Source organism: Phaenicophaeus curvirostris, chromosome 10, assembly GCF_032191515.1.
Source record: "Phaenicophaeus curvirostris isolate KB17595 chromosome 10, BPBGC_Pcur_1.0, whole genome shotgun sequence".
NCBI lineage: Eukaryota > Metazoa > Chordata > Aves > Cuculiformes > Cuculidae > Phaenicophaeus > Phaenicophaeus curvirostris.
The window spans coordinates 17622271-17639107 of NC_091401.1; the positions used below are offsets into that span (position 1 = coordinate 17622271).

General features: G+C 42.0%; 1 protein-coding gene across 1 annotated transcript in view; it reads right to left on the minus strand.

Moving 5' to 3' along the window:
* PIK3CA (phosphatidylinositol-4,5-bisphosphate 3-kinase catalytic subunit alpha) overlaps window positions 1-10820 on the minus strand; it is a 47507-nt gene extending 36687 nt beyond the window's left edge. Inside the window, exon 1 of the mRNA XM_069864903.1 lies at window positions 10732-10820. The gene's annotated coding sequence lies outside the window, so the exon portion shown is untranslated. The remainder of the gene's footprint in view (window positions 1-10731) is intronic.
* Between the last annotated feature and the right edge of the window lie 6017 nt (window positions 10821-16837).

Consider the following 16837-nt stretch of genomic DNA (forward strand, 5'->3'; position numbering starts at 1 on the left):
AATCTGCTCCTTGCGACAAACACTATGGGCTTCAGTGCCAGCTTTCATGTGCAGAAATGTTCTGCTTTTGGAAATTAGTAGAAATTATGTAAACAAAAGAATACTCTAGAATGTCATTCACAAAACTAGATTAGATAGGTAACAAATGCTGAATAGATATATAAAAATATAAAACTCCACCTGAAGTAAAGCTGTTTACTTTTCTTTCCATGTTTCTTCCCATCCTCCCACCTTCCTGGGATATGTGGAACCCAGACAGTAAACAGGATCTTTAAAAACAGGAAGCACTGGCACACAGACAAGGAGCTGAAACAGAGCAAACCCAGGTGTTCTGTGCTCTGGCCTAGCCTGAATCTCCACCTAACATGAGCAGCTGTATAGCAGAGCTGTAACTTTGATACTGGGCCTTTCCTGGCACTGACCTCCCCAAGACATTTCCCTTTGGGTTTTAGAATAACCCTCACTGCTGTAGCAAGATGAACCTCCGGTTGTTCTGAAGAAGAGGAAAGATTTCCTCTCCCACTGTCCAGAAGAGCAGAGAAAGAACTGCAATAAAATATCAGTCCTCATACTGCTACACTCGCCCCTGTACCACAAGCAATAGTATCAAGAGGGTTCAGCCTACAACATGCAGCTCCTCTGGATGGAAGGCACAAAGAAATGTTCGTGCGTAAGTAAATTTGACTGAGATTAGGCCCACTTCTGTTTATTAACTTACATCGATCTCTACTCAAAAGATACACTCTTTGAGCTCTTCCTTTACTAAGAAACAGCTGAAAAAGACATCAAACTCAGACTGACTTACAGCATACTGTGTAGTCATAGAACATTTCTCAGGATGAAGTTTGACAGCAGCTTTAAATGTAGATAAAGGGTTTTTTCCATACTAAATTACTCCAGACCTTGAAAGCAACTAATGTGTAAAATAAAGAAAAACACGCTGGAGTGGCAGTGGGTAGCAAGAGCTTTGCAGATTTTACTATTAAGTAAAGAACAGTGAACTGGAAAACAGAAGTTTCTGTTCTGTAATCCAAATATAAATTAGCTTTCCAGTTCTTTTTTTTCTTAACTGACTTCTGTAGATAAACAGCATCTATTCAAGTATGAGTTTCAGTCTGTATGAACTTGGTGAATTCCATTAACAAAAATCATTATCTTCTATTTACTGACAAACAGAGGACAGGATGCAGCTTAACTTCTGATGGAGTACTTCTGAGAAGCCTCAGCAAAGGCCATGGAAGTAGGAGGTTCTTTGAGCTCTTAACCTAAAAAAAAAAAAACCCAAACCAACACATTCTCCACCAAGGTATTGTTTAAGTCCCTTGTTAAAACCATTTGTTAAGAGAAGGAACTTTCTGGCAGAGGTAATACAAAGGCACAGCCACCTTAAGGTGCAGCTAAATACTCTTGCCCTACAAACAGCTGAAATGAATACAGTTCTTAGCAAACTGTCCTCTACAAAGACATATGGCACAAGATAGTAGGCAAAAATATCCAGTTCTTTGCAAAGTAGTGGAGAAAGTAGTTGCCTGCTTCTACCTGAGCTATAATCCTGACAGGAAAATACTACAGCTTTTCAAGAGTCAGAAATAATGAAGTACTACTTCCCTAACAGACTTGTTTGTGATACTGAGTCAACGGTGATTAACTAAATATTTATTTAGCAGTAGATGATAACCCTGCTGAAAAGTAAGCACCATCAGTTTTCCATAGCTTATCAACAGGCATTTATTTACCACAGCAGCAGACCAAGACCGTTCAGCTTACCCCACGCAACAGGTATGCGAGTGTCACAATTGGATATTATTCAGCTGCAAAGCATTTAGCACCATTACATGCTACCATCAGGCTTCATCTCCCTAAGGGTCACAGGTCACTCAGGTGTATTGCAGCTAAGCCTTTTCAGAAAACTGAGCCTTCTGTGTGAAGCAAGGCTGTTGAGTGAATTACTGATACACCAAGGCAGATGTGGCTGCTTTATAAAAGTTTCCCTCAAACCTCAAGCAGTGTAGGTTTATTCCTCTAGCTGTTGACTGTGGTTGAATAGGACTTTTCTCTGCATTTATAGGCTGAATGCCAAAGCAACAATGATCACCCTTGAGACACTAACATATTTGCATTTGTATTTATAAAGTGCAAACAAACATGAGTCATTGCGACTGCTATAGTATTAGGTCCTGCATGCTTCAGCCTGAAGTTTAAAAACCGCTATGGTAAACCATGACAAATGGTTCTCAAATGTTTATCATTTCTGTAGATATCTGTTAGAAGCATCTGCTTTGCAAACCCTATGTTGTGCAAACAAGAATGCATGATTTCAGCTGTGGGGCTTCTGAGACATTAAGCTTTTTGTCAGTGCATCTCCTTTCCTATACTTCAGGTTGTTACTGAAATTATTTCTCTAAGGAGGGTCAGGGTACCAACAATTTCTGTTTACTATATCTGAAAGAAATAGCTAATATTTGCCTAAATGGAAAATGTCTGCAATTAACAAGAACTTCCCAAAGAAGAAAGTTTCATAAGCTCATAAGTATTTAAACAGTGAATACCAAGATTTCCACAATAGTTTAGAAGATTTCTCAACTTCCAAGCTTGGAAAATCACTTTCACATCAAGATGAAATGCTTTGAGACTAAAGCACATGTTGCCTACTACTACAATCAGAATTGTGTAAGATGTTTATGTTAAAAAAAGAATTTTATTTAGAAAAGGTGAAAAAGGCAAAAATCAGTAGTAATCAGTCACTGCTATTAAGAGAAATTTACACATCTGCACAAACAAGGAAGTATTTTTAACATATGGTTCTGTGGAAACACTTCATTAATGTTTTTTTTAGGTGTGTATATTCAAGAAGAGTGAAAGCGGTTTTCAGCCTGGTGAATTTTAACCCTGGGATAGAACAGAAGACCACAAACGCTTAAATGTTTCATATTTAATTTCAATCTATTAAAAACATGAATTAGGGAAGAGCAACTACATTGCAATTATAATTTTTTTGTTGTTTAAATAATTAATCTGCTCATATACCAAGACGGCAAGAGATTAGAGGCTATAATAGTGGCTACACTCCTTGTATCACTTCGCAGTTGCCTGTGATACTATCCTATCTGCTGATGTATAATGAAAGGCTTGGAAAAGAGGCAGTTGAAAAGGTGGATTGCCAAGTAATTTGAAAATACATTTAAGAAGTGTTTCCAGTCAGGCATAGGTTCAGCTCTCCATTTCTTCATGTATCAACTCTGTCGTTTTGCTGCTTGTTGGCTTCTGTTTTCATCCTTTATGTCTTAGGGGTAGTTATGCCATCTTCCTCTATATGTCAAAACATTCCAAGTTGCAAGTATCCAAGATCAAGAGAGTGCTGCTGAGCAGTGATAACGGCATCAGTGCCTTATCATCCATTTCAAAGCAAATTGAAAAGAATGACAAATCATTAGAGTTTTAGTAACCACAACCTTCATGATTAGTTAAAACATGAAAAAAACACCAAACAAACCCAGAACAAACAACCTTTACCTTCCCAATTAAAATGTTAAAATCAAATTTACATGCTTTCTTATTTTCACATAACTGGTTAAGTTCTTCATCTACAATGACAGCATTTACATTTCATGTATTACTATTTTACACCAAAAAGCAAACAATTTTTCATGAATCAATCTTCATAAACTCACTAGACTAAAAGTGGCACCCACAGGCACCCTATTTGGTCACATCTTCATTTACACACCACAACCAAGACTATTCAAGATGTCTGGGTATTGCTTAAAAATTAGGACTTTCACTTAGACACTAGAGGTTTTTCACCACAAGTGCTCTTCTGCAGTACATAATGTCAAAACTGAAGGAGACCCCAGAGACAATAGGGTGAACTTGCACGAAGATAAAATACAATATATAAATAATTTTCCTCCTGCCAGTGGAGACTGCGTTGATAAAATGTTAAGTGGAATTGGTTGTCCAACATCCACATAAACTTTTCAAAAGGCAGCAGAAGAGCAATTTTCAGTTTTATTAGTATCACTTCCACTTTTATAATCCAGCCATGGCCAAGAAGGCCAATGGCATCTTGGCTTGTATCAGAAACGGTGTGACCAGCAGGTCCAGGGAGGTTATTCTCCCTCTGTACTTGGCACTGGTGAGACCGCTCCTCGAATCCTGTGTTCAGTTCTGGGCCCCTCACCACAAGAAGGATGTTGAGGCTCTGGAACAAGTCCAGAGAAGAGCAACAAAGCTGGTGAGGGGGCTGGAGAACAGGCCTTATGAGGAACAGCTGAGAGAGCTGGGGTTGCTTAGTCTGGAGAAGAGGAGGCTGAGGGGAGACCTCATTGCTTTCTATAACTACTTGAAAGGAGCTTGTAGAGAGGAGGGTGATGGCTTCTTCTCCCAAGTGACAGGGGACAGGACAAGAGGGAATGGCCTCAAGCTCCACCAGGGGAGATTTAGGCTGGACATTAGGAAAAAATTTTTCACAGAAAGGGTCACTGGGCACTGGAACAGGCTGCCCAGGGAGGTGGTTGAGTCACCTTCCCTGGAGGTGTTTAAGGCACAGGTGGACGAGGTGCTAAGGGGCATGGTTTAGTGTTTGATAGGAATGGTTGGACTCGATGATCCGGTGGGTCTCTTCCAACCTGGTTATTCTCTGATTCTATGATTCTGTCAAGAGTTGGGAACATAAACAGAAAAATGAAGAATAAGCAGTATGTTTTATAATCTAAGCAGTTTGATGACCACAAGCATATTTTACAGCTTTATTTGGAATGGATTTTTTTACTTCCCTTTTCCCAAAGGGAGCTGGCTTTACACAGAAACCTCTCCTTAAGTTAGCGCTATTAACTTTAATCTTTTAAACTATGCCTGTAGTCAAGAGTCAAGTTAAGTGTTTCCCAGCCTTAATGAAAAGTAACTTAATGGCACAAGCACTGATGCTAGGTAACAATGCACCCCATCACACAAAGCATACTTGTTGAGTTTGAAAAAGAAATAATTTACCTTCACTCTGCTTCCTTGGTAAACCAGTCTTTACTCTCTGCTCATTCTTAAATTTTTTTGTGCTTGTATTTTCAAGTGTACCGTTTGCCTATATGTTTGCAGAGATTGGTCTTTTTAGTTTTCTAATAAATCAGATGTCAGAGTCCCAAGGTACAGAAATTGTTATTAGATTCAGATCACAAAACAGGCAGGGATTTCTGTTTATGGATGATTAGTCTCACACAAAATGACAAATCTTAAATATTTTCTTTTCAGTACTGTACAAGGTTTCTTGCATTTTGTGGATGTTCAAGAACTTGTTTCTTTGGTGACTACTAATAGCTTAACAAAAAAAAAAAAAGGAATAAGGACTAGATATTTTGCTCACAGATTTAGCATCCTCTGCAAGAATCCACAGCTAGACAAGGGACAGTTTTAAGATACTTTTCCAAGACAACAAATTCAATCTCAGCAGAAAATCCGTGCTTCTGGAAGGACCGTGATACAAGTTGACAGCAAGAGTTAAAAACCAGGAACAGATTTCGAAAACATTGGGCAAGAGTCATTCATCACTATTAATTGCTGCATCAAGTACTGGCAAAAGTCTGACTAATTAGTACGGAATAACAAAAACAGTTAAGTCAATGACAGATAAGTTTTCTGACATGCTGTACAATTTACGGGCAACCTTCCAGTTTTCTTTCTTTTCTGTTTGGAACCTGAGAGAAAACACCCAAGGGATGGTTTCTCTACGTTTCTTTGCTGTAGAAGAGGGTCATAATGTACAGCCAATAATGTGACTCAGTTGTCTCAAAGTTCCAGGGAATTTTACAGTAAATCTTAGTCAATTCAATAAATCTCCTATATCCAACAAATATGCTCTGTGGTTCACGATCCTCAAAATCTATATTTGCAAGCATTTCATTAATTGGAAGTTGTAAGTAAAACTGCCAAAGTTTTCCTACATAAAAATTGACTAAGATAATTGAATTTAAGGAAATGTCTTAATGGATAGACAAAAAGAAACCACACCAAAAACCAACAACCCCAAAACACACAAAACCCCAAACCCACAATCTCTTTGAAGCATGTCCAACCTCTACTTCTAAAAAGCAACAGGGCATGAAATGAGATCACCAAACCTCGAGTTCCATGTTTGACCCAAGCATTCTTAAACTCAACTGCAGTAGTAATTTACCTCTATAGCTGCAAGTTAGCAGTGTGCCAGAGAGATGAAAGCTTCAGCAGTATTCCATCATTCCCTCCCCTTCAGTTTCACAAAGGTAGACTGGTTTCTTTGAACTTTATTTTTACATTTCTAGAGTTCAGGTATTTGAGGATGTTATTTCAAAAAACAGACTTTAAACATCCCCAGCAAGCCTCATTCCACCGGCTTTAACAAAAGAAAGTTCTCAATAGAGAACAAGTGATGTGTCCACTGTCCCTCACATTTCTTGTTTGAGATACAAAGGCTTCTCAGGCTTCATTTCACAAAATCTGCATCCAGAATTAACTAGAAAAATATTTTTCTAGAACTGAAGCCTAAATGTGTACTGTATAAAATAAAACATCATACTGGCTGTGAAATCATTGTGTACTGCTTAGACTGAGAAAACCGATCCAGAATTACATTAACCCATACTCAGTCTGCTGCATTTCCATTTGTCCAAAAGTTAATTTGCACTGTCTATTTTTTTTAAAAAAGACCAAACAACAGTTCAATTCCCTCTACCCCACACTGGGCTTGGTTTTGTGATATGTGTGGGGGCATGGCTTGTTTTGTTTGTTTGCTTTAGCAGTTAATACTGCAGCTATGCTGCAGGAACAAAACCAGTTAATACTTTAGAGCATTATTGCTGGTTCATTTAACACTATAGTAGCCATTCAGAAAAGGATTCTTATAATAAATTCAGTTGGAAGGAACCTCTAGAAGTTATCTGGACTAACTCTGTCCTCAAAACAATTTACATTCAGACACCAAACATACATCAAGAGAAACAAATCTATTTTCTCTCTCCACTGCTCGTATTTGGATTAAGATACAACACAAAAGAAATTCTTCATTATGACACATTCAACTTAAAAGGCAAAAGAAAATCCCTATTCAATTTTAGCTTAAACATTTTTGTGGCCTCTTCTAGCTGTAGCTAGAATTTCAGACAGGCATCATCACTTGGAACAGCTGGATGTCTGGCTCTTTAAAAGGATGAGACAAAACTCCTACAAGCATGAAGTGTAACGTATAAAAAGGTGCAAAGCCCCCAGTAAATGCTACCTTAGTTTACACTACAAGCCACAAGTCTTTTCTTCAGTTAGCCAAATTACAGCCTCTTATTCTTTCCCTGATGCTCCCCAACCAACTCAATAATGCACAAGCGACAGGCACACATTTTTCCTTACATGAGAGATTACTAGAGTTCACACATTTTTCAGTAATTGCAAAGCAGCGAGTAGTAAGACAAAACTTAAGTTCTGAAATGGTACTTTAAGACTAACCTGGTAAGACTAACTTTGCAGTACTACTGCCACTCCAGTCATAAATCATAAAAATCAGGTTTCTCATCAATATCAAAGTTTTAAAAATATCTTAGCTTCCAAATACTGCATTTTTCCAATTAACTACAACCATTGTTAACCTTGATTAACGTACTCAACTAGGCAAAGCAAACATACATATGATCCCCATCTACAAGGCGCTAGCATTTCTTGCATGATCTAGAATTCATGCATCACCCCCCCAACCTCCTTTCCTCCAAAACAGGCAAAAAAAGCCATAGTAACAGTTTTCTATTTGAAAGTGACTGAATATGTGCAAGGCATTCAGATATCCGAGTTTTCCTGATACCTACAGAATCTGCATAAGAACTCTAGAAGCCTACATAGACAATTAAGTATGAATTTTTTAATGATGCAGCTTTTTGGCAGGCTAAATGTCAGCCTTAGGCTTGTAGTCTAGGCATTTATAGATAACTTTAATCTTTTTACAAGTTAGAACCACGATGACCATCAAGGTTGTTCAAAATTGTACTACACATTATGAAGCTATTAAAAAGCAAACTACACACTTGAATCTGAGGAACAGCTGCAATCAGTCCATTCTTTACCCGATAAAAATCTTTTAAAGGTGTGATTTTCCTCCAGTAACTGGAAATCTTTTATGATCTACTTGGTGTTGTGAAACCCTTGCTTGCTATAGAAATTCCTATTCTAAAGCCTTCAGCACCTTTAAAAAAGTGAATTATCTAGGAAGAACTATCCCGCACTTACTTCCAGAAAGCAGGAACAGCTGGATTGTCAGAGAAACAGTTAACTAAGCATTGAACTACTTTTTGACTTCCAGTAAAGCACAGTTGCTTTGTAAACAACTAAATATCACCCTTCCCAAAGAATACTCCAAAAAAAAAAAAAGAAATAACTCAGTCTTATTATTTATGCAAGTGAACTGCAACAAGAAGCAAAACAAATTTACTGTTACAGAATTAACAATTTGAAGCAGCCAAACAACTAAAGCACCTTGGCATGGATTTTTCAGCTGAGCTTAGCATGCTTTGAAAAAACACAAAACACTGGCTCCAGGTTGCCAAGAATGGGGTCAAGTCAACACCTATGAAATGCAGGGCATCTTCTCCAGTCAAACTCCAGCTGCAGCTCTAAAGCTCTTGTATTCATTGTCTCAACGAAAAAGCAGAATATTTCACAGATCATGTAAGGAATTGTGTGGTTTCATAAATTCCTCTGTGAACACTATAGCTTGGTCGATGTGTGGTTTGTCTACACGATGACACTGGCTAAAATATGCTTCCAAATAACAAGCTCCGGAAAAGCTTGCCAATGTTTTTTTTGAGAATATTTATTTTGAAACTTAGAGTTCACAAGGGGCTTTGTTTCAGAACAGCTTGTTTAGTCAGTTCTCCCACAGCAGACAAACCATTAAATCCCATCATCCTGAGTACTAGATTATTCCTAGGAACTAACAATGCTTATGCACAACCAGAGGTGAACTGCATTACAGAATTACAGCATGGAAGCAACTCAAGGAATAAGTATGAGAACATCTCTATAAATTAATTGTGAGGTGGGAGAAATTCAAGAATGACTCATGTCATGATGGGAAGTTTCTAACTTTATCCAACATGATGAATTTCAGAGCCTGCTATAGCTGAAAGCTGGAATGTGGGGGTACAAATAACAAACAGAACAGAGCCCATATCTCTATTAAGTACTTGAAAAATCCAGATTCAGAAGCCGGCTTGCCAGTCCTTTACAAGTTTGCTGCATAATGCTTGTAACTGTGGAATTAACTCAAGCAAAGCTTTATAGTCCATACTGCCTGCTTTTAAATATATTCCTTCCCTGTACTCATTCTGAATATGCAATGTTTATAAAACAACTTCCATTCAATCACATTCTTAAAGTCAATAATAGAACAGTCAGAGAAAAAAAGAAGTTACTTCTGCTGCTGTTACTGGTATGTCTCTATAACAGGTCTGACACCTTACTCACTACAGGAATACTGAAAAGGGCAAGAAATCCCCCAAAGTAAAACAAACATGCAGTTTGTATTAGTTTGGTCAAAATTTTTTTAACATTCAGTTAACATGCACACCTACTGGTAAGAAATAGCAGTTTTGTATTTCACATCAATAATACCCGATCTATGGATAGCAAAAAATAATAAGTTTTTACAGGCAACACAGATGCGACACTGCACTGTTAAGTCTGGAAGCAAGCAGCTGTAGCCACTGATCCATATACCCGCCGTGTCAGAAGAGGTCGTGCTCCCAGTGCCATTAACGAGCTGTGCTGTGAGCCTACACACACTCCACCACCAGAACTGCCCAAACCTATTTATAGGACACAGTTGTCTTTCAGGGTGGGGGAGGTACAGTCAAAGCAACAAGCCGCTATGGTTTTCCTCTCCCAGGTCATGTCCCTATGAGGGGAGACCCACAAATCAGGACATGGCAGAAGAACGCCCTGGAGCTTTCCCAGCAGAGGAAGTTCCAGGCAGACACAACCGCCTCGCCTCCCACACTCCAGGTCGTGCATCCCACTCTAGATGCTGAAGAGCAGCAGGACACCCTGTGATACCAAAACTGCCAGCAAATAAACTCTCTAAGACTTGTTTTGAAGTTTTAGATAGCAAGAGTCCTTCATCAGGCCTGGGCAACATGAGGGAGTGCTCTCCCTCAGTCGCGTGCAGTGAGAGCAAAGCTGGTTACAAAATGCATTTCCCACTTACATGCATATGTATAGATTTTCCCAGAAATCTTATGCATATGCTATTATTTCCCAAGGACTAATTTTAATGTTATTAAAAAATAAACAACAGTCAACACTCTTTGCTTATTTGGAGCTGAAGCCAGCTCTGCCTGACCTGGCACTTGAGATGGGGAAAGGCCACAAACAGAAGCGATTACAGAAAAAAACACATCTGGTCAGCACAGATCGTACTGAACACAAGACTTCATCATCTCCAAGGACGAACAGTGACTGGAAAAACATCGTTTTGAAGAAAGTACGCTCTCAGAGGACCGTTCTGCCCGACTTAAAAAAAAAAATCTATTACTTAGTTAAAACTTAACTCTATTTTAGCTTACACCAAATATATTCCACTTCTTGTCACAGCGCAACCCCGCGATACCGACGACGCCAGCAAACAAACTCTCAAAGGCTCGTTCTCGAGGTTCGGAAAGCGAGCGCCCCCCGCGAGCCCGCGCAAACCCGCGCCGCCGGGGGACGGGCGGCCCCGGCCCCACTCACCCCGCAGCCGCCGCCGCCGCTCGCAGCGCCCCTGGGCCCGCGATGCCCCCCGGGCGGTGGCGGAGGCGCCGCAGCCGCCGCCCGCTCGGCAATAACAGGAAGGGAGCGCGCCCCGACCCCGGAGGGGGAAGGCGCCGCCCGCCGGAAGTGGAAGCGCGGCCGGGCGGAAGTGACGTCACCGAACGCCCCTCTCCGCGCCTGGCAGCGACCGGGCGGGGCCCGCGGGGTCCCTCGGGGTACGCGCGGCGGGCCCGGAGAGCGGGGGGAGTGGAGCTACATCCTGCTAGAGCCGGTCACGAGGGCGTCCCCAGGGCTCGGGGATGGGTCCAACTCTATTCCGTGTCCTTATCGATGATCTGAATGAGGGGATCGAATGGACCCTTATAAGTTACCCTTATAAGTCTCACGAGGAGCAGCTGAGAGAGCTGGGGTTGTTTAGCCTGGAAAAGAGGAGGCTGAGGGGAGATTTTCTTGCTCTCTACAACTACCTGAAGGGAGGTTGTGGAGAGGAGGGTGCTGGCCTCTTCTCCCAGTGACAGGGGACAGGACAAGAGGGAATGGTCTCAAGCTCCGCCAGGGGAGCTTCAGGCTGGACATCGGGGAAAAAAATTTTTCACGGAAAGGGTCATTGGGCACTGGCAGAGGCTGCCGAGGGAGGGGGTTGAGTCACCTTCCCTGGAGATGTTTAAAAGGCAGGTAGATGAAATGTTTAGGGATATGATTTAATAGTGGACAGGTACAGCTGGGCTTGATAATCTCAAATGTCTTTTCCAATCTAGTGATTCTATGATTCAATATGTGTTACCCATGGATGATTTGTATCACTTTTGTATGTGTGCTCCTCTCTTTGTTTGTGTTCTGACATGCACTGAGTGGGCTGCTGTCTTTTAACACAGCACCAGATTCACACAGCTCAGATTTTAAACAAAACTTCCTATGTTATTGGCAATCCAACAGTGAAAAGAGACAGGAGCGCACTGGGCGTGGTCCAGCCCATTCTTTCATGCACAGCATTTAGCGTAACTGCAGATGTCGAGGTGTGGTAATGAGTTTATGACAATAAAGGGTGAAGTGAGAGGGCCTGATCCACAGGCCTAAAACAATATAGGTGATCCATGGATGATTCTTATTGCATTGCTCTGTGTACTGTTTAATCTGTAACTTCTCACATCGCTATTATCAGTGGAATTGTGCTGTGCTGTTCTCGATGCAGAAAGTGTGAGAAGGAGAGGCATTAAGCAGCTGGGGCCACAGACTCCACATTTTGTGATGATGTAATTTCCTCATTCCATCATATAAAAGCTGGACCTCTCACAGTGATGGTTGGAGACCTCACCTACGAGTAGATACACTGTGGCCCTCCCAGTTGTCCAGGGACAGCCCCCCCAATCCTTGCTGCAATAAAGAGGCTCCCCGAGATTGTGGATCTGGATGATGACCATGAGGCAGTTGGTGATGTATCTTTCTTAATTGCTACATTTATTCTCTTGTAGTAATGGTTAGACACACTGCCTTTAAAAGCTGTTACTGTCAACTTGCTGTCACTACTAATAATTTGTTACCTTTCTTGCTGTAATAAGTTGAGTAAAACTTGAGTTCACAGAGTATTTGAGAATCTGGGCTTTTATGTTGACTGTGCTTTGTGATTAGGACCTTGTGGTAAAACAAACAGGATGAAGGCACCATCAGCTGGGCCCTTGACCCAGCGCTAGCCCATCATTCCAGGCTTGCTTGGGGCAGGACAAGCCTGTTATTCACCTGGAAACTTGCTTCCAGTCAGGCCCCAGAGCTGTCATCATGAGATATCGGTCTATACCAGTATGTGCCTATCCCTTTTCCCTGTTGTATCACCAATAAAGTCTAAAGTTTTCTTTAAAATCTGAGCTGTGTGAGTCTGTGTGTGAATCTGGTGTTATGTTAAAAGAGAGCAGCCCACTCAGTGAATGCCTCAGGAATCAGCATGCAAAGAGAGAGGACATTTAAGGCATTCACAACATTAATCGTTTGGGTATTTGGGCTCTGAAATGGAAGTGCTGGGTCGGTTCAGTTCAATAAGAGCTGACAAGATGCTACAAGTGAGGATAATACCAAGGCGATGACAGGAAGGAGGTGATGGGGATAACCTGGGTGATTAAGCAGTCAGGTATCTTGGCTAAGTACTCTGTTTTTCAAGCAATATTTATCCTCTCAAGATGGCATAAGGAGGTTTTGGTGCCAGGTGTGAAGGTGATGAGGGTGTTGGTGAATTCTCTTCCTTGACATGCTGCCCCAGGCCTGGAACAGGACCTGATTTGCAGCTGAGTCTGGGCTGAGCTAACAGAAGTGACTCTAGCGACAGCAGGGAGCAGCAGCCTCACAGGCCATAGCAAAACCTGCTCCAGCAGCCGTGGTTCCCAGGAATGCACCTGACTGTAAACTGCCCATTTGCTGCTTCTGCTACAAGTCTTCATGGTCTGCAATTCAGACTTGTAGTGATGAATCCGAGAAATAGGATTTTCTTTATGATCCCACAAAAATTAGTAGCAGTGAGTTGGGCTAACTGATGGATTCCCAGCTGGGCTGGCCGATCACTGCCATCAAGTCTTGGTGACGGTTTCAGCTTGTAGTGACTTCTGAGCACTTTCCTCATCCAGTGAAATGGGAGAAAATCAACAGAAATGAGGTTGTGTGTGCTGCTGTCTCTGCTGGGTTGGGGGCAAATCAACGCATGTTGGCTGCAAATACCATGGATAAGCTGAAGATGCTCAGCTTTGGGCCCCTCACTACAAGGGAGACATCGAGGTGTTGGAGTGTGTCTAGAGAAGACCGATAAAGCTGGTGAAAGGTCTAAGCACAGAATCATAGAATCACTAGGTTGTTAAGGACCCACCGGATCATCGAGTCCAACCATTCCCATCAATCACTACTCCATGCCCCTCAGCACCTCATCCACACGTCTTTTAAACACCTCCAGGGAAGGTGACTCAACCCCCTCCCTGGGCAGCCTGTTCCAGTGCCCAATGACCCTTTCCGTGAAAATTTTTTTCCTGATGTCCAGCTTGAACCTCCCCTAGAGAGGCTTGAGGCCATTCCCTCTTGTCCTTTCCCCTGTCACTTGGGAGAAGATCCCGAACGCAGCATGTGGACGCTGCACCCGATCCCCGCGGGGACCCCCCCCCCCCCCCAACCTTGGGCCACTTCCGGTCCCGCCCCCGCCTTGCTGCCCTCACTTCCTGTGGCCGCGCTGGGGCCCCGCGGCGGCGGCGGTAGGTGGGGGGGGGCGCTTCACCGCGGCGGGGATGGGGGGGGGGGGGGTGGCGGCGCCTCCTTTTCTTTGATCTCGGTTTGACGAAACCTTCGTGACGGTGCCTTGAATTCTAGCGCAGGTTGCGGTTATTCCGAGGTACCGGGTTTTTTTTTTATTATTTCCCTGGTAGTCTCCATCGCTAAGTCGTGCAGCCTCCCTGAGGTGTTGGGGGTCGCACCGTGGTTTCTGGTAGCCTGTGGGTGTAAGCGATGATAAATACCTTCTGTTTCTGGGTCGCTAAATACATAGCCTCATGGGTAGAGCCTTAGCAGGCCCTGCAAGCTTGAGGCAGAATTGTGTGTGATGCGTGTTTGCCTCAGTGCGCTGGCTTGGATCGCTGTGGCGTTACAAAAGGACCCTGCCGCTCAGGATGGACTTTCCTAGGGCTGGTTGGTGGCCAAAGTCAAGTTTTTGGGCAAAGTAAGGTTAAGTGATGTTTGTGTTTTGAGATACAAGCGGATTTGAGAAGAAATGTTTCCTGTCTTGGGAAAGAAACCAAACCCACAACTTCAATCGCTGTTATTGGTTGCCTCAGCTGCACTTAAAAACTAATTCTGATGGGAAAACTTGGCATGTAGATATCTTAGTGTGATTTACGAAGGTCACATTCTGTATGTGCCTTCCCCATCAAGCAGCGCTCAGATTTAAGGCTATACCAGTTCTTTTCCCAGAACTGTGGCGTTGACAGCTGGGGAGGCTCAATCCCTGTTAGCTCTGCCGGCAGCAGTGCCTAGATACTGCCAGGCTGTGGTACTTGGGGCACGGAGGCTGCGTCTCCTTGTTGAGTGCTGCCCTTGGGATGCCCAGACTGGAAAGTAGAGAGGGGACCTGTGTACTTGTCTCCCTTACACCTACGTGAGGACAGCTGGCACGAAGTGGAAGTACACCCTAACCTATATGGCATGTAGGAGGAGGCATGGCTGAGATCTGAGAGATGCTGTCTTGAGACAGAATGTCTCCTCAACTCACCCTTGCATGCTGCTGGTCCTTAGCCTGCTTCCAGATGTACTGTTATATGCAGGAGTACTTGATGACAGTTTCCTCCTTCTTTTGCTGTCTTCTAGTCTAAACGTTTTGCAGCTTTTCATATGAAGGGAAAGGAGGAGCCAAAGATGTCCTGTTACCTTCTCCTGGACAGGGTGTCTGTAGTGATGAGCAGTGGAGGGCAAAGGACCATGTAAATAAGCTAAATTTGAGTGATGGTTATTATTTTTTTTTTTTTAAGAATAATATCTGTAAGAAAGAAATCAACATTATTTGAGCAATTTCAAGGATAAGAGATGACCATTAAAAGAAAATTAGACTCATGTGCCAGATCAAGAAATTCTGATTTTAAAATTACCCATACAGCCTTAATTTTATCTTCAGACTACTGTTTACTCTAAGAAACATTAAGTAACCTCACAATTAAAGACTTTCTAAAAGTATTACATTATACCTTTTCCCCTGTGCATGCAGATCCTATAAGCTGTGTCTTATCTTGTATATGACAAATCCTATCTGTGACAGTTGCTTATGGAAGACTTGATGCAGCAAACACTCATGCAAAATTAAGCAGGTGGATCTCGATTTCCGTTTATTGTAGACCTCTTTTTATTGCTCTGTGAAATATTTAGCTGTAATTTACTTCCATTTTAAGGTATGAGTCCTGTTGTGAAGGTCAAATAAAAATCTGAAATTGGTTTGCATACTTACCTGCTTACGTAGTTCATTTAAACTGCCTTGAGAGGCCTGTGTTGTAGTATATTTAACTGTCATGAATATGGGCTTGTTCTGTTAGTAGCTCTGCTGAAATGGATTAGACTGTCTGCAGAGTGCTGGTGCTGGAAACTAAAGATAGCAAAATCTTTTTCCATAGTTCTGCTTAACCAGGAAAGCGTAGGCTGAATGTTGGAGGGAAGTTAGTTAACACTACAGCATTTCCATGGCTGATGGATGACTTTTGCCACACCATTCCTGTGTCTTGTCTTCCTTCTTTGTGGTGGATTCCATTTTATCTTGTTTTGGTTAGTTTTCATGAGTGTGGTTTTGAGTTTGTTTTTATGGTCACATAACGTTAGGTATAGCTCTCCTGGAATTTCTCAGAACCTTGATGGTGGAGGGCTATTTAAAAACATGGAACTCCTGGCAGCTTTATTACTGTCTTAAAAGCTTGTCCTTGAGGCAATGCATGCTCTTCCCCCACTGCATACCCCAATTCTTTTATCATTACCTTTAGTTACCTGTGATAACTAAATTGTCTCCAGTTTTGTATTATTTTGGAACCTCCCTGGTTTTAGAGGTAAATATTTTGGAAATGCTGATGTCACCTGAGCACTTTAGTCCCACTTATTTTCTTTTTTTTTTTTTTTAAATTGTTTTTTATTTTTCCTAATAGAACATCAACCTCTCTGGAGCCAGACTGTCAGAGGTAATACAGTACCTAAAAATGCAGGCATCAGCTGGGATTTTCCAGAGCTTGAATGTAGCAAGGTATTTATCTCCTGCTAATTTTAGCAGATTGAAAATCCCAGAAGTTATCCCAGATAAATGCTATCTGCTTCTCCAGGTTCCTAAATGCCTTTGAACTAAAATTCTATATTCAAAAGCCACTCATGAGCAAAGTTCTGAGGTGGCATTTAATTTACCTTTGCCTAATTTTCAAAAAATGTTCTTTTAAAGTGTGGATGTGGTGCACTATTTGCGTAAATAAACAAACAAAGCCCATACCATAAACATGGTTGCTACCAATGCAGCCCTAGCTGGAAGTGATCTGCAAAGGCAGAGATAATGCTTCTCTTGATCCCTGTGTGGCGGTGAACAGGATTTGTTATCATAAGA